Consider the following 23,797-nt stretch of genomic DNA (forward strand, 5'->3'; position numbering starts at 1 on the left):
GCCCTGGGCAGCCTGTTCCAATGCCCCACAGCCCTTTGGGGAAGAAATTGTTCCCCACATCCAACCTCAACCTCCCCTGGCGCAACTTGAGGCCGTTTCCTCTGCTCCTGGCGCTTGTTCCTGGGGAGCAGAGCCCGACCCCCCCTGGCTCCAAGCTCCTTTCAGGCAGTTCAGAGATCAGAAGGTCTCCCCTCAGCTCCTGTTCTCCAGCTGAACCCCCCAGGTCCCTCAGCCGCTCCCATCACACTTGTGCTCCAGCCCCTCACCAGCTCCGTTCCCTTCTCTCCACTCGCTCCAGCACCTCAAGGCCTTTCTTGACATGAGGGGCCTAAAACTGCCCCCAGGATTGGCGGTTTGGCCTCCCCAGGTCCCAGCACAGGGACGGTCACTGCCCTGGGCCTGCTGGCCACACCAGTGCTGGTACCAGCCAGGATGCTGGTGGCCTCTTGGCCACCTGGGCACACGCTGGCTCATGTTCAGCCGCTGGCACCAACACCCCCAGCTCCTTTTCCGCCGGGCACTTTCCAGCCGCTCTTCCCCGAGCCTGTAGCGCTGCCTGGGGTTGCTGTGACCCCAGGGCAGGACCCGGCACTTGGCCTTGGTGAACCACCTCGGTTTTTCCAAAGAGATCCTTTCCTTCTTTTCTTCTCCTGATCCCACAGTGTAAACACCACCGAGAAATTTGGTGTGATGCTGGGGCAAAGGCTGACGCACAGCAGAAGGGGCTGGATCGTCCTTCAGCCCTGCCGTGCATCCCCATTAAAATAAAGCAAACAAAAAAAAAGGGTGTTCCCAAAGGAACCAGAGAGCTCTTCTTCCCCGCCCCAGCGCAGCAGCAGGATGGGAAGCAGGTCATGCATGCAGAGCGTGACTCATCCCCAGCAGGAATTTCCATCTCGCCCTGTCCCCTCCATGGGAGCATTCCAGCCCCTCGCTCCAACTGGAGATTTTTCAGCCGTCCCCTGGCACGTGATGGAAAACAAGGAGGAGTCGCAGGGGTGAAGGCGGCTGTCAAGAGCAGCCAAGAAGCAAAGACCTTCTCTGGCTCCAACTGTCAGCAGCTGTGCAGGGATGTGTCCGAGAGGTCCCCGAGGTCCCTGCTCCCTCTCAGCTGCCAAACGCATGTTTTGGAAAGGAGGAGAGGTGAAATTCTGAAATACTGGGGAGATCTGCCCTGTCACGAGGGTTGGAGGACTGGATGGTCTCTTCTTCCAAGTAACAAGCGCCAGGACGAGAGGACATGGCCTCAGGTTGCACCAGGGGAGGTGGAGGTTGGATGTGGGGAACAATTTCTTCCCCAAAGGGCTGTGGGGCATTGGAACAGGCTGCCCAGGGCAGTGCTGGAGTCACCATCCCTGGAGGGCTGGACAGATGGAGATGAGGTTCTCAGGACATGGGGCAGGGACAGGGCTGGGTTAACAGTTGGACTCGATGATTTAGAGGGTCTTTTCCAACCAAAATGATTCTATGATTCTGTGGTACCATGAGAAAGACACCTCATAAGCAAATTGTCCTGGTGATAGTCCCTGGGTGCAGCCAAGGCTTTTGTGATCACCAGGGCTGGGCAAGGTACAGTGAGGGACCTCAGCCCTCCCAGGAAGCCTCGAGTCTATTTTCAGTCTCAGATTATCTCCATGTGCACAGGCAACAGGTCGAGCTACATGTGAAGAAGGATAAACCCAGGGATGACCACTCTGTCAGGTAGCCCATGATTCCCTAGACATGAAGAAGAAATTGTTGCCCTGAGGGTGGTGAGAGCCTGGCCCAGGTTGGCCAGAGAGGTGGTGGATGAACCATCCCTGGAGACATCCCAGGCCAGGCTGGACGGGGCTCTGAGCAACCTGAGCTGGTGAAGATGTCCCTGCTCATGGCAGGGGTGGCACTGCTTCCATTTCTCCTTCGAGACAAGCAGCAAACCCATGACAGCAGAACCTGCCTCTTGCTGGTTGGGATTTGACTCTATTGATCACTAGAAGACACGTTCCACCATCACAGCAGGCCTAAGGTATGTTGAAACTATAATCCTATGTTGAAACCACACAAAATTCAGGGCCTTCCACGGTTGTTTTCTCTGAGCTTCCTTCAGAGTTTAACAGGAATTAGGAAACCTGGGAGCAGTTCTCAGGTGCATCAGGATGTGTAACCTCACCCAGAAACTGCTGAGCTTCTCCTTGAGTGAGCTGAGTTTTCTCAGTTCCCCATTTTTGGAGGCAGAGAAGGTCCTTGCTGCCATAAACTGGACTTTCTGATGCTCAGAGTCCTCCTCTTGCCCAGCCATCACCCAGCCTAGTCCACACTGTCCCAAAATTGTCTGTTATTTTCCTTTTTTGTTTTCTCCAGTGTGTTTATTACACCTTCCCCCTCATACTCCCCACATATTTATAGACAGCGATGTCTCATCCTTTGTTTTCCTAGACTAAACACATCATTTTCACTTGGAATCACACAGCCCTCTAAAAGCCACCGAGACATCCCTTGCCCCAGGCAGGCCCAGCTATGCTACATGTTTATCTCCCATGTGCTTTAAGACCTCCAGCGAGGTGACGTGCAAGTCCCCTCACTTTATCCTTAAAATTTTTCCCTGATGTCTGACCTTACTTGGTAGGATTTAAGCCTGCAACATCTCCTCCTATGCATCCTGGGCATGGAAAAGGTGATTCCTTTCCTCTTTGTACGACCTTTTCTCTGTATTTGAAGACTGTTTCATGTTTCCACTTGCATTCTTCTGGCTAAAAATCTTACTTCAGTCAATCTTTTTCCCCAGAAATTGCACCTTTCTATTTCCAGTCTCTCCAATTACTTTATTCCAAGTCTCTTGTTGGTCTCCCTGTTTTGATATCTACACCAGGCTCCATGTAGCTCACCAGTCAAAGGCTCTTCAAGGCACACAACAGGAGACCGTTTGCAGGACTTGCGTCGCAGGATGATCCTGACTCTTTTGTTCACATCAACATCATCAACACCGTCAAGGGGCAATGGTTTTGCATTAAAGGAGGGAGATTCAGGCCAGACATGAGGAAGAAATTTTTTACAATAAGGGTGGTGAGAGCCTGGCCCAGGTTGGCCAGAGAGGTGGTGGATGAACCATCCCTGGAGACATCCCAGGCCAGGCTGGACGAGGCTCTGAGCAACCTGAGCTGGTGAAGATGTCCCTGCTCATGGCAGGGGTGGCACTGGATGATCTGTGAAGGTCCCTTCCAACCCAAACCATTCTGTGATTCTATGTCAAGAATAGCACACGGAGATGAGCCTTCATGGGCAGAGAGCTTTGTAGATGCAACATGGGACCAGCAGGTCAGGGTGGAGGATAGTTGAGCATTTAGAGCACTAGATTGGCAGTTGGATGCTTGAATTCACAATCCTGCTCTGTCAGGCTCCCTGGGTGTGCAAATAAGACTCTTATAGCCAGAGTTTTGCTCCTCCAAGGATTTGACTTGTCTCTCTGTGCCACCAGCAAAGGGACTGTGCAAGAGAAAGTATCATAAAGGGTCTGTGCCACAGCTCTATATCTTCTCTGATCTGCTTAGAACGTCCCTCCAGATTCCTCCAGGGATCTCATTTACCTTTGCTCATGCAGCATCACAGACTTAAACGTTGTGATCAGCCAGAGTCCCCCAGCCATCTCCTTCTCCTGATGTCCTCCAGACGAGCTCAGAGCTGACGGGGCTGGTGTCTGTCCCCCAGTATGGAACGAGTACATTGGCAAGTGCATTACTCCAGCTGCAGGTAGAATCACAGAACAGTTTGGTGGAAGGGACCTTCCAAGCTCATCCAGTGCCACCCCTGCCATGAGCAGGGACATCTTCACCAGCTCAGGTTGCTCAGAGCCCCGTCCAGCCTGGCCTGGGATGTCTCCAGGGATGGTTCATCCACCACCTCTCTGGCCAACCTGGGACAGGTTCTCACCACCTTTACAGTAAAAAAATTCTTCCCTATATCTAGTCTAAATACACCCTCTTTTGGTTCATAACTGTTACTCCTCATCCTATCGCTACACTCCCTGATAAAAAGTATAGCAGATAATCAGAGTTATGGCAGAGACGTGACCCTATCACCTGGGTTGACGGCCGTTGTGCTTTTCATTCACCAGTTACACAAAACATACCAACTCACCTTTTTTTTCTATTTTCCCCACTCAATGCAGACACAGATTGAATGTCAGTGGAAAATACTTCATTTAATGAGTGTGCCGGGATGGATCAGCTGACTGGGTTTACTTCAGTAAATCTCATGGTCACACAGCCCTAAATGTACAGCAGTGTCTGGCTAAGCCTTTCCATTTATAGGACAAATGGATGGGAGCCAAGAGGATGGAAATAAAGTGTTTCCAAGCAAAAGGCTGTGGGGTTTCGAGGCGGAACAAGCCTCCGCAGGGAAAAGAGACAGTGGTTGCAGAGAGGTTTGCAGGGTGGGTTGCAAGCACATATCCAGGCATGAAATGGAGCTGATCAAACATCCCTTTGTACATCTCTGGTGAGACCCCCCTGCAGTGCTGGTCCAGCTCTGGGTCCTCAGCACAGGACACACATGGACCTGCTGGAGAGAGGCCAGAGGAGCCACAGAAATGATGCGAGGCTGGAACAGCTCTGCTGGAGGACAGGCTGAGAGAGCTGGGGTGTTCAGCTGGAGAACAGAAGCTCTGGGGAGACCTTCTTGTGGCCTTTCTGTTCTTAACAGTGGCCAATGAGAAAGATGGGGACAGACTTTTCAGCAGGGCCTGTTCTGATAGGACAAGAGCTGATGGTTTGAAACTAAAAGAGGCGAGATTCAGGCTGGACATGAGGAAGAAATTTTTTACAATAAGGGTGGTGAGAGCCTGTCCCAGATTGACCAGAGAGATGGTGGATGCACCATCCCTGGAGACATCCCAGGCCAGGCAGGACGGGGCTCTGAGCAACCTGAGCTGGTGAAGATGTCCCTGCTCATGGCAGGGGTGGCACTGGATGAGCTTTGAAGGTCCCCTTCAACCCAAACCGTTCTATGATTCTATAAGGCAAATCCCCAATGGGGTTGGGACCTGCCTTCCAGGCTGGGTTGGGATGTAATGTTGGAGTGGTTGCAGGAGAGATGTTGGAAATGTGAAGCCACATCTCTTCCTCCTTATGTCACCTGGCTCATCCCTCTGACCCCACATCTCACCGCCGCATTGCACAGAAGCAGAAATCCAGCTCCAGAACAAATCACAGCTGTCTCTGTGGCAAGGTGCAGTGTTGGCTTTCCCTGGGCGAGCTGCCACGTCATAAGGCAGATCATCCCTCGAAGACAAGACCCTGAGCTGTTGCTCCTTGACAAGTCAGTCTGTGGATGAATCGTATCAGTGAATAACATGTGCCTTTAATTCCCCCTTCATTCAGCGGTTCCCTGTGGGAAGCATCGTGTCCTTAAGAAAGGCAAGCGTGAGGCACCCAGAGATGTGTGCATAAGCACTCAGACGCCTTGTAAATCATCACAGACAGGCTGTAATAATCATGACAGGCTTTAATTGCTCTGGTCTGGGTATATTTGGGGTAAAACTTACTGCTTCAGTTGGTTATTCCAATGCAAGGGGCTGTTAGTGCAGGTCTGAGTTACTCTGCAGGGATTTTCATAACCACTAGCAATTGCAAAGTTAGGAGGGGATTTGAGCAAGAACTTCTCCTGGTGTTTCGTTTAAAATGTCCATTATGCGAGCATGAAATGTTTCGTGTCAGATCTGCAGGGGATTTTCAGGTCGATGGGGATGTTTTGCTGGCGTTTGCGCCGACACCGCTGCGGCTGTCAGTTCCGATCATGCACTGCACGGCTCAGGGCTCGCTGGCGATTGAGAAAAATGTTTGGTCCTCATCCAGTTCAGATCGAGCTAATTAAAGAAAATAAAACATTTCCCTACAAGCCAAAAATCCCCTCTCTGGTCAGAGTTTGATGTGAGGCTGGAGTTTTGGATCAGACCTGAGTGGGAGACCGTGAATGTACCATTGACAGCCCTCTCTGATGCCTCCAGCCCTTTTTAGTTTTCAATTTCTAGTTCCTTGTAGAAAGCCAGACCTTCCCATCCCCTGCTAAAGCTCTTTCGTGCTGACTGGGTTAGTCTGTGCACCCTACAAGGACACATGGACATGCCCCAGAAGCAGGAGATCTGGCACCTCATGGAGTAGTGACCAACAGCTACAGCAAGAGAGGGCAGCACATCCCTCTTCTCAATATAGACACCCATTCTGAAGTGCATTGGGATACCCAGAAAATGCCTGGACCTTGCTTTTTCCACCCAAAAGGACCGACAATCCAAAATAGAGTGCACAGCAGACACCACCAATACCATCATCCTGACACCAGGGATTAAATTGCACATACCCAGAGCCACTAGTGATGTGGTACATGGTGGGATGTGGCCTTTTCTTCTCCTTGCATCATTCAGAAATCACAGAACCATAGAATCATTTTGGCTAGAAAAGACCCTCAAGACCATCGAGTCCAACCATTAACCTGACAGTAAAACATGTCCCTGAGAACCTCATCTCCACATCTTTTAAACACTTCCAAGGATGGTGACTCCACCACTGCCCTGGGCAGCCTGTTCCAATAAATGCTCTGAGCTTCACAGTGGTTCCAACGCTGGGTGTTAAAGTGTTTCTATGACTGCAGGATTGGCCCCAAAGGGCTGCTCTTGCTTCTATGGGCGATTTCTTCCTCCAGCAAAGGAAAAAGAGACACAAGGTAGGAAGAGAGACAGATGGATTTAAAAATAGCAAAGACAGAGGAGATGAGCTGGGTGAGATTCAGTAGCTAACAGAGAGGTGGGAGCACAGAGATCAAGTTAACGTGCTGCAGGATTAATTTAGACCCTGTTGCCACACTGCTGGTGAGACACCAGCCCTGGGCAGGGCTTTCCCCTGCCAAGAGTCCCCCGATGCCTGTGGCTCTGCTGCCTCTGCCCAGGGGGTTCCCCACGGCTCCCACCCAGCTCCACCACAGCCCCTTTCTGAGGAGCACCAGGTCCCAGCTAAACCCACCCAATGTCCCTCTCTGCAGAGTTCAGGGCTGGCAGGAGACAGAGCCTTGTCCCCCAGGGAACGTCTGCCCTGGTTGCTGGCGACCTGGAGACCTGCTGCTGCCCTGGGCTGGGGGAAACCACTCATCAAGGTGTTTAAAAGAGGCAGAGATGAGGTTCTCAGGGACAAGGATTAGTGTCAGGGTTGGGTTAACGGTTGGACTTGGTGATTTTGAGGGTCTCTTCCTACAAAAATGATTCTATGATTCTATGATTGCACACCACGGCCCATGTTATGGTCTCGCTGCTCCCCCCACTGCCCAGCTCCTAGACCTCAGAGCCGCCCTCTGCAGTAAAGTGGTGTCTTTCCTTCCACTTGCTGGGGGAACCATGCCCTTCCAGTCCAGTCTTCCCTGGTGCAAGGAGAGCAGACCCAAGAGCCATCCAGGGCCAGGCAGCAGATGGGCTTTGACCTTTTTGGTGCAGGAACCAGAGCTCTGGGACTCATGGATGTGCTCTGGTCCCTTCTGGGCCCTGCTATCGTTCTGCAGAGGGGCTGATGTTCTCCAGCCCAGGGTTTTCTGCACCAGCTCCTGGCCAAGGGCTGCCTGCAGACCCCAGGGTAGCTCCTGCTCTCTGACCCCACTGTGTCACCCTCTCCACTGGCTGAGTCACCAGGGACCTGGCACGAAGCTTCTGTGGTTTCGATAATGGTTAAGGAGAGAGGAAATAATTTCTGTTCCCCTTCAAGGCCAGGCTGGACGGGGCTCTGAGCAACCTGATCTGGTGAAGATGTCCCTGCTCATGGCAGGGGTTGGACTGGATGAGTTTTGAAGGTCCCTTCCAACCCAAACCATTCTGTTATTTTATGATTTTATATAATAAATAGGGAGCTGCTCTAAGTCTCTCCTGTCCTATGCTTTTCCTGCAAGGTGCTCCTGCAGATCCAGCTGCTCCCTGCCTCTCCTTCCCTCCCATCACAGGAAACAGATGAACGGTTTAGAGAGTCCTCCTGGAAATTGATATTTGGGCAGCCTGGGGAACTGTTTGCAAGAGAAGAGAATTCTGTAGGTGCTTCAGAGAGAAGGAGAAGGACTCCCTCTTTCTGCCCTCTTGCAGAACAGCAGCATTAACCAAAGTTTTTAAAGTGATGAAACCTGAAAAGACATATGGGATCTCCCAGAGTGCTGCATACTGCTCAGGCATCCATTCCATGCTGCACAATTTGGGGCCCTCAGCATCTGAAGGTGCATGGGATTATCTGTACTATCATCCCCTACTTGCTAGTGTCAACTCTAATAAATCACATTTTAAATAATACTTTGTGAAGTCAGAGTGCCTTTCTTACCAGGATGAACAAAGAGACAAGACAAACGCAGAGCTCCAGGGCATCAGGAATGTCAAATACCATCTGCTGGCTGTCCCTGGATGGCTCTTTGGTCTGCTCTCCTCCTCACACCAGGGAGGGCTGGAAGAGGAAGGCTGGGAAGAGGAAAGCTGGAGAGAGGAGCATAGAGCAGCCCGAGGGATGGTACAGGAGCTGGGCAGTGGGGGGAGCAGTGAGACCATAACATGGACCATGGTGCACAATGAATCCTAGGGGAAGTTTTGGGCCCCTCACGCCAAGAAAGGCCTTGAGGTGCTGGAGCAAGTTGAGAGAAGGGAATGGAGCTGGTGAGGGGCTGGAGCACAAGTGTGATGGGAGCGGCTGAGGGACCTGGGGGGTTCAGCTGGAGAACAGGAGCTGAGGGGAGACCTTCTGATCTCTGAACTGCCTGAAAGGAGCTTGGAGCCAGCGGGGGTCGGGCTCTGCTCCCCAGGAACAAGCGCCAGGAGCAGAGGAAACGGCCTCAAGTTGCGCCACGGGAGGTTGAGGTTGGATGTGGGGAACAATTTCTTCCCCAAAGGGCTGTGGGGCATTGGAACAGGCTGCCCAGGGCAGTGCTGGAGTCACCATCCCTGGAGGGTTGGACAGACGGGGAGATGAGGTTCTCAGGGACATGGGGCAGTGGTGGCCTTGGCAGTGTTGGACTTAATGATCTTAAAGGTCTTTTCCAACCCAAATGACTCTATGACTCCATGAGTGGTTTCCCCTCAGCCCAGGGCAGCAGCAGGTCTCCAGGTCGCCAGCAACCAGGACAGACATTCCCTTGGGGACAAGACTCTATCTCCTGCCAGCCCCAGGCTCTGCAGAGAGGGACATTGGGTGGGTGCTCACCCATTGGGTGCTCCTCAGAAAAGGGCTGTGGTGGAGCTGGGTGGGAGCCATGGGGAACCCGCCAAGCAGAGGCAGCAGAGCCACGGGCATGGGGGACTCTTGGCAGGGGAAAGCCCTGCCCAGGGCTGTTGTCTCGCCACCAGTGTGGCAACAGGGTCTAAATTAATCCTGCAGCACGATAACTTGATCTCTGTGCTCCTGTCTCTCTTTTAGCTACTCAGTCTCACTCAGCCCATCTCCGTCTCTCCTATTTTTAAATCCATCTATTTCCGCTCATCTCTCTTCCTGTGGTGAAACCTTTTCCACACATTTCACTCACACTTACAGCCCAGAAAGTCCTCCTAAAAACATAATTCTTCTCCCAAGGCCGGGCATTAGCTCCAGCAGGTGTCAGAGGGAGCTCAGGGACAGTAATACAGGGATTCTGCTGATTCTTGTGGTTTTACGGCAGTTTTTGAAGCGTGGGAAGCCACCAGTCACAGCCACACATAACCAGAAGCTTATTCCCAGTGCAAGATCCAGGGCGTGGGATTGGGGCTGGGACACACAAGAGAAACCCTGGTGGCAATCAAAGCTGGGGGAGGTTTTTGCCTTGATCTCACCCCTGAGGACAGTAATCATGCCGGCCCAGAGATGCAGGGGTGACATTAGGCTCACAATTTTCTCTTTTTCAAGCAAGAGCACTGAGGTGATGAGGACCTACAGGACTTGCTGGAGAACATGGTACCATGATGTCCAGTGCTTCTCCAAAAACTCATGTCCACAAGAATGTATTTGTACTAATTCCACGTCAGCTCTGTGGTACCCACAGGGTCGTTTTGGTAGGAAGAGAACCTCAAGATCTTCGAATCCACAGAATCACAGAATCACAGAATGTCAGGGGTTGGAAGGGACCTGGAAAGCTCATCCAGTGCAATCCCCCCATGGAGCAGGAACACCCAGATGAGGTTACACAGGAAGGTGTCCAGGCGGGTTGGAATGTCTGCAGAGAAGGAGACTCCACAACCCCCCTGGGCAGCCTGGGCCAGGCTCTGCCACCCTCACCGGGAAGAAGTTTCTTCTCAAATTTAAGTGGAACCTCTTGTGTTCCAGTTTGAACCCATTACCCCTTGTCCTACCATTGGTTGTCACTGAGAAGAGCCTGGCTCCATCCTCCGGACACTCCCCCTTTCCATATTGATCCCCATGAATGGGTCCCCCCTCAGTCTCCTCTTGTCCAGCTCCAGAGCCCCAGCTCCCTCAGCCTTTCCTCACACGGGAGATGCTCCACTCCCTTCAGCATCTTGGTGGCTGCGCTGGACTCTCTCCAGCAGTTCCCTGTCCTGCTGGAACTCAGGGGCCACAACTGGACACAATATTCCAGGTGTGGTCTCCCCAGGGCAGAGCAGAGGGGCAGGAGAACCTCTCTGACCTACTGACCACCCCCTTCTAACCCACCCCAGGTACCATTGGCCTTCCTGGCCACAAGGGCCCAGTGCTGGCTCATGGTCACCCTGCTGTCCCCAGGACCCCCAGGTCCCTTTCCCCTACACTGCTCTCCAACAGATCATTCCCCAACTTACACTGGAACCTGGGGTTGTTCCTGCCCAGATACAAGACTCTACACTTGTTCCATTTCACTAAACTTTTCCCCACCCAGAATCCAACAGTTAACCCAACACCAGCACTAACCCATGTCCCTGAGAACCTCATCTACGTGGTTCCTGCAGGGATTTTTGTGTGTCTTCTCACCCTGCTGCCTGGTGACCCACCAGGTCATGGCCCCTTCCATGCCATGACCACAGACCTCCCTGCAAATGCTGCAGCTCAACCTCTCATCAGGAATTGCTTGATTCAAAGGTACGCAGTGACTCACTGAATTCATTATTCACCCCACATTTTACGAACTTGCCTCCAGCTTATCCAATTATTTCATTAGCTGGAATTTGGGAGAAAATCATTCTTAAATAGTTACTTCAAGACAGGTGCTGTGACATTGACTGAAGATATTTCTGAATTTGGAGTGTGTTTGAAAAATGAAGAGAAAAATGGAGGAAAACCAACTAAGCTGTTTGTTTTGATGTCTGTAATTTTTCATTTTCTTTGTCTGAAAGTGATATTTGAGGCTACATTAAGCCCTGTTTTACTTCAGAAGAACAGTGAAACAAAAAAAAAAAGAAACAAAATGTTTCCTTCTAATTAAGTATTGTGGATTTCTCTTTTGGCTACAAAATTGCCCCTTCTGACTTGATTTGTTCCAAATGAACAATGGATTTGATCTCCTGGAGTGACCCTTGAGACAAAAACTCCACTCCTCCCCAGGCTATACCTGTAACATGGGAGAGGATTTGTGCATCTCCTCCACCATCAACAGAGCGCCGTTTCTAACAGGTAATTCTTCCCACCATGGGCATGAAGGAAACATCTAATTTTGAAAGCTACATGAGTTGTGTAGGGTCACGATGTCCTAGAATCACAGAATGTCCTGAGCTGGAAGGGACCCACAAGGATCTTCGAGTCCAACTCCTGTCCCTGCACAGGACACCCCACAGTTCACACCGTGTGTCTGAGGACATTGTCCAGTCTCTTCTTGAATCTGTCAGGTTTGAGGTCATGACACCTCCCTGGGGAGCCTGTTCCAGTGTCCAGCACCCTCTGGGTGAAGAACCTTTTCCTAATATCCAGTCTTCCTAATATCCAATATCCATGTGTCAATTTGCCTTTGCTTTCATGAGGTTGGGCTAAGAGCTTTCCACCAATGTGGCAAGAGTAGATGGAAACATGAACCACCAGCCCTCAGGCACTGCTCTTTTAGCCTCTCTCATTGCTGCATCCACATTTACTCTTCTCTTCACCGGAGATCCAAACCTGCTTCTCTGTAAGGTGCCTCCCAATTCCCTACAGCGATCACCATGTGAATCAAACACAGGAGACTTTCCCAGCACCAAGACCAACTCTGGTCCTCAGAAGTACTCCCAGCAACTTCTTCCTTGCAGAAAAATCCAAGATGTTTCTGTCCTGGATTTCTAAATGCTCTGGACTCTGCTGCCCACTTCCCAGGGTGATCGTATGATGGTGATGCCACAGGAGAACTGAGAACCATGCACTGGCTGTTAAGATCTACAAGCAACACAGCCATCTTCCTGCACTTCCTAACCCCACCAAATCAAATAGTAAGCTGGTTACCCCTGGATTTGCACGCACAGGACGTGGTGTGAAGAAGAGTGAAGATGGAGTGGGGATAATGGAGAAGGAACAGGGCAGCTCCTTCGGTGAGCAATCCCACCAGGCTTGATGTGATGCAGGTGCTCACGGATTGTCAGCAGGAATGGGGAAATCATGTTCCGCTCCTGGCTTTGCTGTGCCAAGTGATCACCCCGATATGCAACACGATAAATGAAGGTCAATGCCAGGCAAGCCTCCATTTTCACTGCACCTTAAGATGTTCCCTGGCATTTGACATTCACATTCTAATAGCTGCTGATGTGAATTCTCCAGGTGTACAAAGCTCCCAGACTCCATAGAATCATCAAATCATAGAAGAGGTTGGGTTGGAAAGGACCTTCCAAGCTCCCCCAGTGCCCCCCCTGCCATGAGCAGGGACATCTTCACCAGCTCAGGTTGCTCAGAGCCCCGTCCAGCCTGGCCTGGGATGTCTCCAGGGATGGTTCAGCCACCACCTCTCTGGACAACCTGGGCCAGGCTCTCACCACCCTTGGTGGAAACAATTTCTTCTTCATGTCTAATCTGAATCTCCCTCCTCTAGTTTTAAACCATCACCCCTTGTCCTATTGCAACAGGCCCTGCTCAAAAGTCTGTCCCCATCTTTCTTCTCAGCCCCTTTTAAGTCCAAAAAGGCCGCACTAAGGTCTCCCTGGAGCTTCTGTTCTCCAGCTGAACACCCCAACTCTCTCAGCCTGTCTTCCCAGCAGAGCTGTTCCAGCCTCAGATAATTTCTGTGGCTCCTCTGGCTCCTGTCCAGCAGGTCCATGTGCATCCTGTACTGAGGGCTCAGACATCCCAAGATGCACCATCACAAGGGAAAAACATAATCCATCCTGGACGTGGATTAGAAGCTGGAGGTCAAGCCTAGAAAGAGGGTCTACGCATGAATCAAGGTCAACAGCAGACACCAAATGACCTGCATTTTACTCTGCAAACCGCTCATCGCAAGTGTTTTCACTGAGAAAACAGATTCCCATGCGACTTCCCACAGGGATGCTCTGTCTCTGAAGAGGTGCCAGGGAGTTGTCCTAGAAGAGGACCACGAAGGGGGTACACGTTAGGTGGGTTACAGCTCGCAGACACAGCAACAGAGGAGGCTGCTGGGGCAGGAACCGTTTATGGGCTTCAAAAAAATTATATTGATCTGGAGATCTTCCAGCTGTCTCCACCTGGGAGCAAACTTGGCTCGTTTACAAATTGCACACTGTACAAATTGCAGTTTCTCCACAACTTTGCAGGTCCAGCGCCGAGCTTTGCCATTGGAAACTGCAGTCAACAATAACCACAGCTGGGTATTACCACACCCAACAGATACCTGCGGCCCTGGAGGTTCAGGATTTGAGTGTTTCCCTTTAAATAAACTGCAGCCCTCAATTCACATCCTGAACTATTCCAAGCTCAGGAGCTGCCTTTCATTCTTTGCTGCTTCTTCTGTTTGGGCAGCAAATGAGCTTGAAATAAATCCCAGCTGGAGGATGCTGAGCCGGATCCATGCAAGAAAGGAGAAGGGGCAGCTGGAAGATGCTTCGACTCACCCACACCATCCCCTGGGTACCAAACCAGGAGCAATCACAGGGGGATACAAGTTTGTCGTCATTTCCAGCAGAGCCCAGAGGTGCAATTTCTTTTTGAAAGACTGAATCTAAGCTGCTTGTGCACGGCTGGTAAACATCCAGCATCCCCCTGAAGGTAATCAGGGGTGAAACAACGGTCCTCATTCATCTAAACCTCCCACCCCACCTCTCCCACGTTTGCTCAACCACCCCTGCCCCACGCTGAACAAGGGGCCTTGTGTGCAAAACCAAATTCATCAGCACCAATAACTCCTCCAGTGTTGGAAACAGCCTGTCAAACCCCGGCTGCTATGCAAGAAATGTTTAATTTGTTGTGTGTTGGGCCAAGGGCACGAATGGTGCGGCCTCGTAGCTGGAGGTGCAAAAACAGGCAGTTTGTGCATCTCTTCCTGCTGCAGAAACAGAAAAAAGCGCAAAATTTTGGCATCCACATTAGAGAAGGTTCATTGATTGTGGTCCTGTGGTGCTAGGGGCTACAAAAACAGAAAGCAAGAGCCTGTTCCTGTCTGGGGTTTATGACCACGAGGAAAAATGTTTGTCCCTGAGGGTGGTGAGAGCCTGGCCCAGGTTGGCCAGAGAGGTGGTGGATGAACCATCCCTGGAGACATCCCAGGCCAGGCTGGACGGGGCTCTGAGCAACCTGAGCTGGTGAAGATGTCCCTGCTCATGGCAGGGGGGGCACTGGGGGAACTGGGAAGGTCCCTTCCAACCCAAACTAATCCATGATTCCATGGTACTCAGCATCCTTTTGGGGAAGGAATGCAGCACAAAACAGTAAAACCAGTACAAGACTCATGATACAGGATGCCTGGCTTCTCGTTCTGCCCCAGACTTGCTCTGTACCTCCATTTCCCCAACTCTTAAGGCAGGACAATCACCTTTGCCTGATTTCATAACATTTTTGGACATCTGCAGATCTTCATACGTGATGAGTCAGATCTTCCCTTGCGTGACTCAGCTCGCAGATGCTGAACCCTGCAGCACTGTGACCATCTCCCATTGAACAGCTGTGAAGCTTCCCCTGCTCCAGGATCCTTATTTGCTATTTTTCCTGCAGCAACACAGCCCAAGGCATCTCCTTAGTGCTTGACTATTCCTACAACTAAATACTTCTCTGAGTTTTCAGCCCCATTTGGGAAGATCAGGAAAAATACCTCCCTAGGTTAAACACTTGTTTTAGTCATACAGGGGTCACCGTAACATCTTTGTCAGCGTGTTATGAATTAATATAACCTCTGGTCTATGCAACGATGTAGAAGACAGCCAAAGGCCAGCGTATTATATATTTATCTGTGGTGGCCAAACTGCTGCTAATGCTCACAGCAGCTAATTTAACTCTAGAAACAACCAAAAGGCATTTCCATTCCCTCTGTCCCATCCCAGCTACCTGCCAAAGCCCACAGGTTCCCGGTGGACAGGACACCAGCTGAGCGCACCAAGACTTGGCCAAATGCTCAGCTCAAACTCTGCAAGACTTGCTGAGTCCAATCTGCGAGGAAGAAGCAAAAAAAGAAACATTTACAACAGCTGGATGTATTTTTTTTTTGTACTTTCAGTGAAGACTGCAGCAGCTGCCTTTTATTCTAATATGGGAAACAGAGAAAAGTTCATTGGACAAGCGACAAATTTCCTCCTTGCAAGTTATAGAAGAAAGCAAATGGAAATCTAACAGTGGCTTTTGCTTCTAAAATTAACATAATTCTCCCTGAGGCATGAATGTGGCTCTGAAATACCAGCAGCACAAACCCCAGTGCTCTGGCAGGACAGAGGTTTGACCCTGGAGAAGTCTTTAATGTGTGGATGGAGCCTGTCAACATCTGGAGCAAAATGCTAGTGGCCCCTTGTAAAGATTACACTAGCAGACGTCGCTCTGCAAGAATGCAGCGGGGTTGCATCATGTGGGCTTCCTGAATTTTCCAGAAATCCTGCCTGTCACCTCTTTCCTGCCAAGTTTTCGCTGAAAATCTATACAGTAGCTCAGAAATATACACTGCGATTCTCTGCTGGCATATTTTAAACAGGCAGGAGTATTTAGGCTAAGCTTAGTGTGGGGTTTTTGATGCATGGCGACATATGAAAGATGTCGCATTTTGCTAAGAGTCCTGCATGCAGAACCAGTATTCTGGGATATAGGAAAGTTCAGAGGGAGAGAAATACATGGTTAAATGTATTAAAGATTACATGTGACACTATGAGTTGGACTCAGTGATCCTTGTGGGTCCCTTCCAACTCAGGACGTTCTATGATTCCATGGATCTATCATGAACTGCAAAATGACAGAAGAAGTGGCATTAATGACAGAGGAAGTGGCATTAATGACAGAAGAAGTGGCATTAATGTTGCAAAAAGCATTTAAAAGTTCAGAAATGTCCAATTAGGTTTGAGTGGGTAACTTCCACTTGACCTCAACCACTCTGTATGACACAAAGAGCAAAAACCTCAACTGCCTTATCCCTGTTCTCATCTAGGGATGTTCAATCCTTCACCAGAAGGTCCCCAGGCCTTGGAGGCTCATCTTGGCCTTTTGCAGATACATCCTGAACTGCTACGACGGTTACAGTTCCTGACCCAATTTGGACCTACATGAAGGGACCTGATCCATGGGTGCATTATGTCATCCCAAGCAAAGAAACAGCTGTTCAGATCAAAACACAGACTGGTGTGGTCCCACCTGATAATCACAACAAGGTCACCAGGGTTGGGGCAATCAAGGCCAGGCTGGACGGGGCTCTGAGCAACCTGAGCTGGTGAAGATGTCCCTGCTCATGGCAGGGGTGGCACTGGATGAGCTGTGAAGGTCCCTTCAACCCAAACCATTCTGTGATTCGATTTTATGATTCTAAGACTTTGTGGTCCTGGACCCTAGGAAGGATGAAGCCCCTTCTGTTCTGTCTCTCTGGGCAGTTTTGCTGTCATCTGTGCAAGAGTGGGAAAGATGAAAAGGTTGTCAAGCCCTTCTTAAGCATTTCTTTGCCTACATATCTGCAGCACGTGGGCGATGAGAACTGCACATGCTGTTTGCTCCTGCTGGACCACTGCCCAGTGGAGGGGGGGTGCTGAGCCCTGCGTGTCTTCCCTCAGATTCTTCACTCCCCTCCTCCTTTCCTGCCTTAAAACTGCTGCATTGAGCACCACGAAGTCCACAACACAGCAAAAACCACCAGCCCCATCCTGCATTCAGCTTCATCCCATCTGCATCACCAGTGGCAACTCGAATCCTGGGGGCAGTTTTGAGCCCCTCACACCAAGAAAGGCCTTGAGGTGCTGGAGCGAGTTGAGAGAAGGGAACGGAGCTGGTGAGGGGCTGGAGCACAAGTGTGATGGGAGCGGCTGAGGGACCTGGGGGGTTCAGCTGGAGAACAGGAGCTGAGGGGAGACCTTCTGATCTCTGAACTGCCTGAAAGGAGCTTGGAGCCAGGGGGGGTCGGGCTCTGCTCCCCAGGAACAAGCGCCAGGAGCTGAGGAAACGGCCTCAAGTTGCACCAGGGGAGGTTGAGGTTGGATGTGGGGAACAATTTCTTCCCCAAAGGGCTGTGGGGCATTGGAACAGGCTGCCCAGGGCAGTGCTGGAGTCACCAGCCCTGGAGGGTTGGACAGACGGACATGAGGTTCTCAGGGACATGGGGCAGTGCCAGGTTTGGGTTAATGCTCGGACTCGATGATCTTGAGGGTCTTTTCCAACCAAAATAATTCTGTGATTCTATGAAAGTTTTGCAGCCGAGCTTGTTGGGGATCCAAATTCCAACAATCAAGTCACTTTGAGGGACACTGATAAGATTGGCGAGACAGGCAGCTGTGTCACTCATGTGCCTACACACACGCATGCACACACAATGCACACGTATGCACACGCTGACCGCGTCCCGCTGCTTGTCCCAGCCCAGCTCTGTGCTGGAAGCAGAAGATTGGCTGGTGGAAGATTCCCTGTCCAAGCAAGGATCGGTTTTAGGGGCGTTTCTGCTCCCTGGGCTGGTTCCAGAAGAAATGGTTTCCTTTTACATCCCGTTTCCTTAGAAGAGGCCTGAAACGTCGCTGCGCTGCGGGGCGGGGGGAGACGTGGGTCTGCGCCTCCTCTCGGCTTTCTGACAGCTTCAACCAAATTTAAAGGAGAGGCAGAGAGCTCAAACCGTCTCAGTTCCTATATTCTGCATAAAACAGGGAGCCAGGAAAAGCCTTAATGTCACTGAGGAGCTCAGCTTTTAATGAGACATTAGAGATTCCCCCTCTCAGCCCTGGTCCATGCACAGCTCTGAGCAGATCGAGCTCCCAGTGCCTGGGTCTTCTCTGTTCATATTTTGTACTAAAAGGTCAAAAACTGGAAATGGCAAATTCCTTTATGTCTGATCCAGGCTCCTCACAGTGGAAAAACTGAAGCCGCAGCATCCCAAATCACTGGTCTCACCCCACTCTTGAGATGGCCCTGTTTGTGGGGCTGATGTGGCTGAAAAACAATCAACTTTTTATTTATTTTGATTAAATTTTGTCTCAATCCAGATGGTCCCAGTCACCATGAAGCAGAAGAGAGGCGGTGAGGGGTTCATATCACCACTCAGAGGCAGATTCACCCTGGGAAAGGTGTCCTGGAGTCCTGAGTCCTCTTGGATTGCCACAAGCGCAAACCAGAGCTCCTGCATCAGTGTAGAAAGTGCATGATACCCAACCTATGTCCTCCCAGTTTGCTGTCCAGAGATGGAACACTCCTGCCCCAGCTCCAGAAAGGTGCAGGACACAACGGTTTGCAATCCAACCTGTGGTCACCCGTGCTGGACCTCCGGCCAAGGCTGCACAGATGCCATTCTTTCCACCCGAAAGCACCGGAGGAATTTCCCCCCTGACTCGACATGTTGGCAGGAGACCCTGTGGATTTTGAACTCTCCTCTAGGAGTATTAAACAGGGATTACAGAGTGGGATCAAGGGAGTCTCTCTGCTCTCTGCCCTGTGGGAAAGCTGCAGCTGGAGCCTCGCTAGCCTGTCGCTCCGTGTTTGTGCATCACAGCATACCTGCGTGACACCATGGATGAAGAATTCACCCCCCATCCAGAGAAATAAAAGTCCTTTTCTTCTTCCTTTTTGTCCTCCATCACATCTGCTGAAGAAGTAAAAGCTGTCCGGTGCTTTGCAGAGGGTCTGTGCATCCATTCACTGAATTTGGAGATATAAACCCACCCTGTGACCTCCCAGAAAGCCAGGAGCCGGCATCCCAAGCTCTGGGCATTGCAGGATAGCAGAGATGAGTTTGGCTCGGCACTGCTGCAGACCAGACGGGCCAGGGCACAGATCCACAGGATGCTCAGCCTTTCAGCTTCACTGCCATCCTTTGTCTGCTGTGTATTCAAACAAAGCTGGTCCCTGCAAGCTCCAGCCAAACTAGGACCCAGGCAGGGGTGCAAGCCAGAGAGGGGGAAAACAGCTGCGATTCTGAGTCCGAGACTCAAAGCCACTGCTCCGTGACATCTAAAACCGTGTGAATGAATTTGGAGTGGCAAAGGAGGATTGAGCTACAGAGGGATCTGGCCCGGCTGGATCAATGGGCTGAGGCCAATTGTCTGAGGTTCACCAAGGCCAAGTGCCGGGTCCTGCCCTGGGGTCACAGCAACCCCAGGCAGCGCTACAGGCTCGGGGAAGAGCGGCTGGAAAGTGCCCGGCGGAAAAGGAGCTGGGGGTGTTGGTGCCAGCGGCTGAACATGAGCCAGCGTGTGTCCAGGTGGCCAAGAGGCCACCAGCATCCTGGCTGGTACCAGCACTGGTGTGGCCAGCAGGCCCAGGACAGTGAATGTCCCCCGGAAGAAACTGCTGCCCCTGAGGGTGGTGCGACACTGGCCCAGGTTGGCCAGAGAGGTGAAAGATGCCCCATCCCTGGAGACAGCCCAGGCCAGGCTGGACGGGGCTCTGAGCAACCTGAGCTGGTGAGGATGTCCCCGCTCATGGCAGGGGTGGCACTGGATGAGCTTGAAAGGTCCTTTCCAATCCAAACTAATCTATGATTCTTTAGGGCAAGCAACACATTCCAGCTCACCTGTGCTCCATTGCACTTGTGCCCCCCCAGCACCCTGACCTGCCGGATTAGGGATGTTCACTCTACACCCCCTTAAGTATCTACTTCTAGAACTAATTTGCCTAATTTGTCTAATCCTTTTAGATTAGATCCCATCTGCCTCCTGTGGACGCAACTGCATGAAAAAGGACTGCCTGAGATCTGTTTTAAAATGATCTCCTGCTAGCTTTCTACCTATCTCCATGCTCTTAACTGTGGTGAAAAGCTTTAATCCTCTGCTCCATTAAAGCTGAGAGTTACAGGAAGGGACTGAGTATCTCCGCTCTACAAATGGTCTTTATTGCTATCCTTGCTGCGGACCGTGCTTCATCCTGGAAAGCCAAAATCCTACACCAAAACGGCTTCTTGGCAGCTTAGATGATGACAGACTCTGCCACCGATGCAGAAATAACAAGGGTCAGTCTCCTGGGTCACTGCAGCCTACAGGAAAGGGTAAATATGCAAAGATGCTGGAGTTTGTATTTAAAAAGTTCTATCCAAAGAGCCTGTTAGACTGGAGTGTTTGCTTTTATAGAGATAAAGCGCTCTTTTAATATATAATCAAGCCAATTAGTAAGACTGCTTTAAATAAGACAAGCCGAAAGACCACGACAGCATCAGCCCAGATGTTTTACGGCTGGGCACGGGATGTTTACCGCAGAGCTGGCTGTAGGACTCCAAGTACCAGACAGAATTCACTGTCCTCCACCACAGTGGTTCCCCCACACCCGTCCCTGACGCTGCGACAACAGGCTGCAGATCTCCCTCTGTTTTGTCAGAGCGTGTAGGATCAAACCCATAGAACCCATTTTAAAATTAAAGTATGTTATAGCTCAGGAGCTCTGCACCCCCCTAAATTGAAGGGAGCGTAACCGCTTTGAAATATAACTTGCGACATAAGAAACGCGAGTCGTGTCCTACACACCAGCGCGTCGTGCAGCTGGGGGCGGTTGGAGGGGAGGAGTCGTGCTGGAGAAGTGGATGTGTCTTTTGGCAGCTGAGACCTCTCATTTAAGAGGCAGAAAAGACGGAAGAAGGCAACTCCCATATCGCTCCCCCCTTCCCGCTCCTCTCCCCCGTCCCGCGGCTGTGGGATCTCCTACGTGGCACTGTGGGGGCTGGGACCGGAGCATCCACAGAGTCTGATTGCACTGGGAAATCACTCCATGGCAAATCTTCCCCCCACAGTGCGGATCGACCCGATTCCTAACGCTTTTACCCTGGAAAATGTGTTCATGGTCAAGATTAAGCTGTTTGCTGACATTTTGGTAGAATTGACTCGTTTTCTGTATGTCCACATCCTCGCGTTGTCTGCGGGGGGATGAATGAGTAGTATGGGATCATTAGCGATAGCAGGAATAGGGGGGATTATACATATAAAAATCAGGTAAAAACTGAAATGCATGCTGCCTGTCCTCAAGCACAAAGAACTATTTTTATTCAACTCCAAATTCCTGTTACTGAGACAAAGCCATTTAAAGCAACTGAAGCACAGAGCCCTGCACTTGTGTCAAAGGAGTTTGGTGCTGAGAGGCATTGAAAAAGATCAAGATTAAAAGTTTAAGAGTTTATTTTAAATTTGACTAGGAAGAAAAAATCTTGCCTGGGAAGTAATTACACAGAAAGGTTTGAAGGTGGAGCAACCCAGAGCTTGGCCAAGAAAATGGGCTGACATTGGAAGTTTAAAGGGGCTTTTCCCATTTCTCAGCTGTTACTTGTTGCTGGTACAGACCAGTAACATTTCACCTGTGTATTGAATTGTTTGCTAACCGCAAATTCATTTTTTGCTATGGCAACATCATAATTAAGCAAAGATTGTGCTATAAAAACCCCAGGGCCACATTCTGATCATTATGCAGACACAAAGCCACAAAAACTGCTCCAAATACTCACTAGTGTACACAAAAATGCAATGTCTGAGGTACTTCAAACCTCTTTCCCCCACTGGATGCTTCTCAGAAAGAACCTGATCTATGAGCATCACTATGAGGCCATCAGGATAATTTAGGAAGGTTATAATTAAAAACTTCAGCATAAGGTACCTGCTTCAATGTAAAATGTCCAGGGAACACGTCAGCTGAAATGTGTTTGGTTTGGGTTTTTTTTCAGGCATTTCTTTCTACACACGCACCACTGAAAAATAATAAATATATATATATATATTAAATAAATCACACAAAACCATGAGCCTTCAAGCATCAGAAATGACTTCACGTTTGGCACCCAAAAGGTCGCGCAGTGTGTGAGACCCCTTGGCGCTTTTCCCCTGCAACTTTCTGTGCAAATGGCAGCGCACGGATCAATTCGGCCAAAAAAGAGGCTTTTGGGAAGCGATGAACTGAACGATTTTTCTCACAGCCAGAAGCAGACACGCAGCGAGCAGAGCCAACCTCCCGTTATCTGCTACCGCTCTTATCAAGGCCTTGTTGTTGCAAACCGTGCGGTGAGCGAAAGCACCGTAGAAAAGCACATTTTGTTTTGCTATTAGAGTTCTGGGGAGCTGGTTTATTGCAGCTGGCGGCAAATTTTGTACGGAGAGGGCTCAAAGACCTTCCCTCTTTCGAGGTGTGGAGTATCTACTCACACACCATCATCTGAACGGTTTAGACAGCAGAAAAATGTCACTTTTTGATGCCATATTCATGTTTGGACTGATGCTGTGCGGAGAAGCCGACAAGGGAAAGATGTGACCATCAATAAGGATGGTGCTTAATTACTGTCTGGTACCTAGAATATTACTATACCCCAGATTGCCATTAAAAACATCGCATGCCGGCTTAAAACGTGACAGAGTTGAACCCAAGCAGCGTTCAGTACTCGTGACTCAGCGCAGAAACTTCTCTATGGCACATACTTTGCTGCGAGCGCTCTGGGCCAGGCAGTCTGGCACCGGGCAGCGTGAGCACTTAACCCCTTCAGCATTACTGCGAATGTTTGCTGCCGTAATGCCTCGCTAAACTACGTAAGTTTGCCAGCCATGAGGATTTTGTCACTTTGTTAAGCTACAATGAAGAATAGACCCCAACCGACCTGCTTATCTCACGCTGACCATGCAGGGGGTGGAATTGGAAGAATGGAAGATGTGGTGGGTCAGAGGTTCATCGCTCCATCAGCCCAGCTGCTGGGGAAAAAGAGAGGTGGGTGTTAGCACAGGTAGGAGATGGATGGAAAACCAGCGTTTGTGTGGGATACAGCGATATAAGGAAGTTTTCCAGTTGTCTGTGTCGTGGCCATCAGGTTCCCGCAGAGCAAATGCAGGTTCTGTTGGTTATCACCGAACCGGGGGGCATTTCAGATGGCAAAATTGGGTATTACGAATAATTTCTTCCCCAAAAGGCTGTGGGGCATTGGAACAGGCTGCCCAGGGAAGCGGTGGAGTCACCATCCCTGGAGGGGTGGAACAGACACGGAGATGAGGTTCTCAGGGACATGATTTAGTGACAATGTTGGGTTAATGTTTTGGCTTGAGGGTCTTTTCCAACCAATATGATTTATGTGGCTTGAACCAGGTGCAGATGTGAAGCATCCGCTGTCTGTGACTGCTCTGGCCACGGCTGAAGCCCTTTGCGTCACCCTTGACTTCACAGGTGGCAGAAAAAATAAATGACCCACTTCATGCATCAGCCTTAAGAAGTGTCAGGATGGGGGAAGGGAAATACGATGAAAATGCAAAAAAGCCCCGTTTTGGCTTGAGAAACGCTCCCACAACCCTGGCTGGGGACAAGCAGAGATGCAGCTCCAGCACAAGGAGGGACCATACGTCGTGTCTCCCCCCAAAACCCTGCCGGCCCCCCCGTGG

At 50.5% G+C, this 23,797-nt stretch overlaps 1 long non-coding RNA gene across 2 annotated transcripts; it reads right to left on the reverse strand.

Moving 5' to 3' along the window:
• Positions 1 to 5,540: 5,540 nt before the first annotated feature.
• LOC309451109 lies at positions 5,541 to 23,122 on the reverse strand. Of its 2 annotated transcripts, XR_014186181.1 has the most exons (4): positions 23,029 to 23,122; positions 22,041 to 22,131; positions 21,218 to 21,309; positions 20,060 to 20,439 (listed from the first exon to the last, which is right to left on the reverse strand). It is a non-coding gene; the product is annotated as an uncharacterized lncRNA (long non-coding RNA). The 2 variants fall into 2 exon arrangements; XR_014186180.1 differs by lacking the exons at positions 20,060 to 20,439; positions 21,218 to 21,309 and adding an exon at positions 5,541 to 5,839.
• Between the last annotated feature and the right edge of the window lie 675 nt (positions 23,123 to 23,797).

The sequence above is a fragment of the Streptopelia decaocto genome, assembly GCF_964273445.1.
Source record: "Streptopelia decaocto genome assembly, chromosome: 1".
In the NCBI taxonomy this organism is placed as follows: Eukaryota; Metazoa; Chordata; class Aves; order Columbiformes; family Columbidae; genus Streptopelia; species Streptopelia decaocto.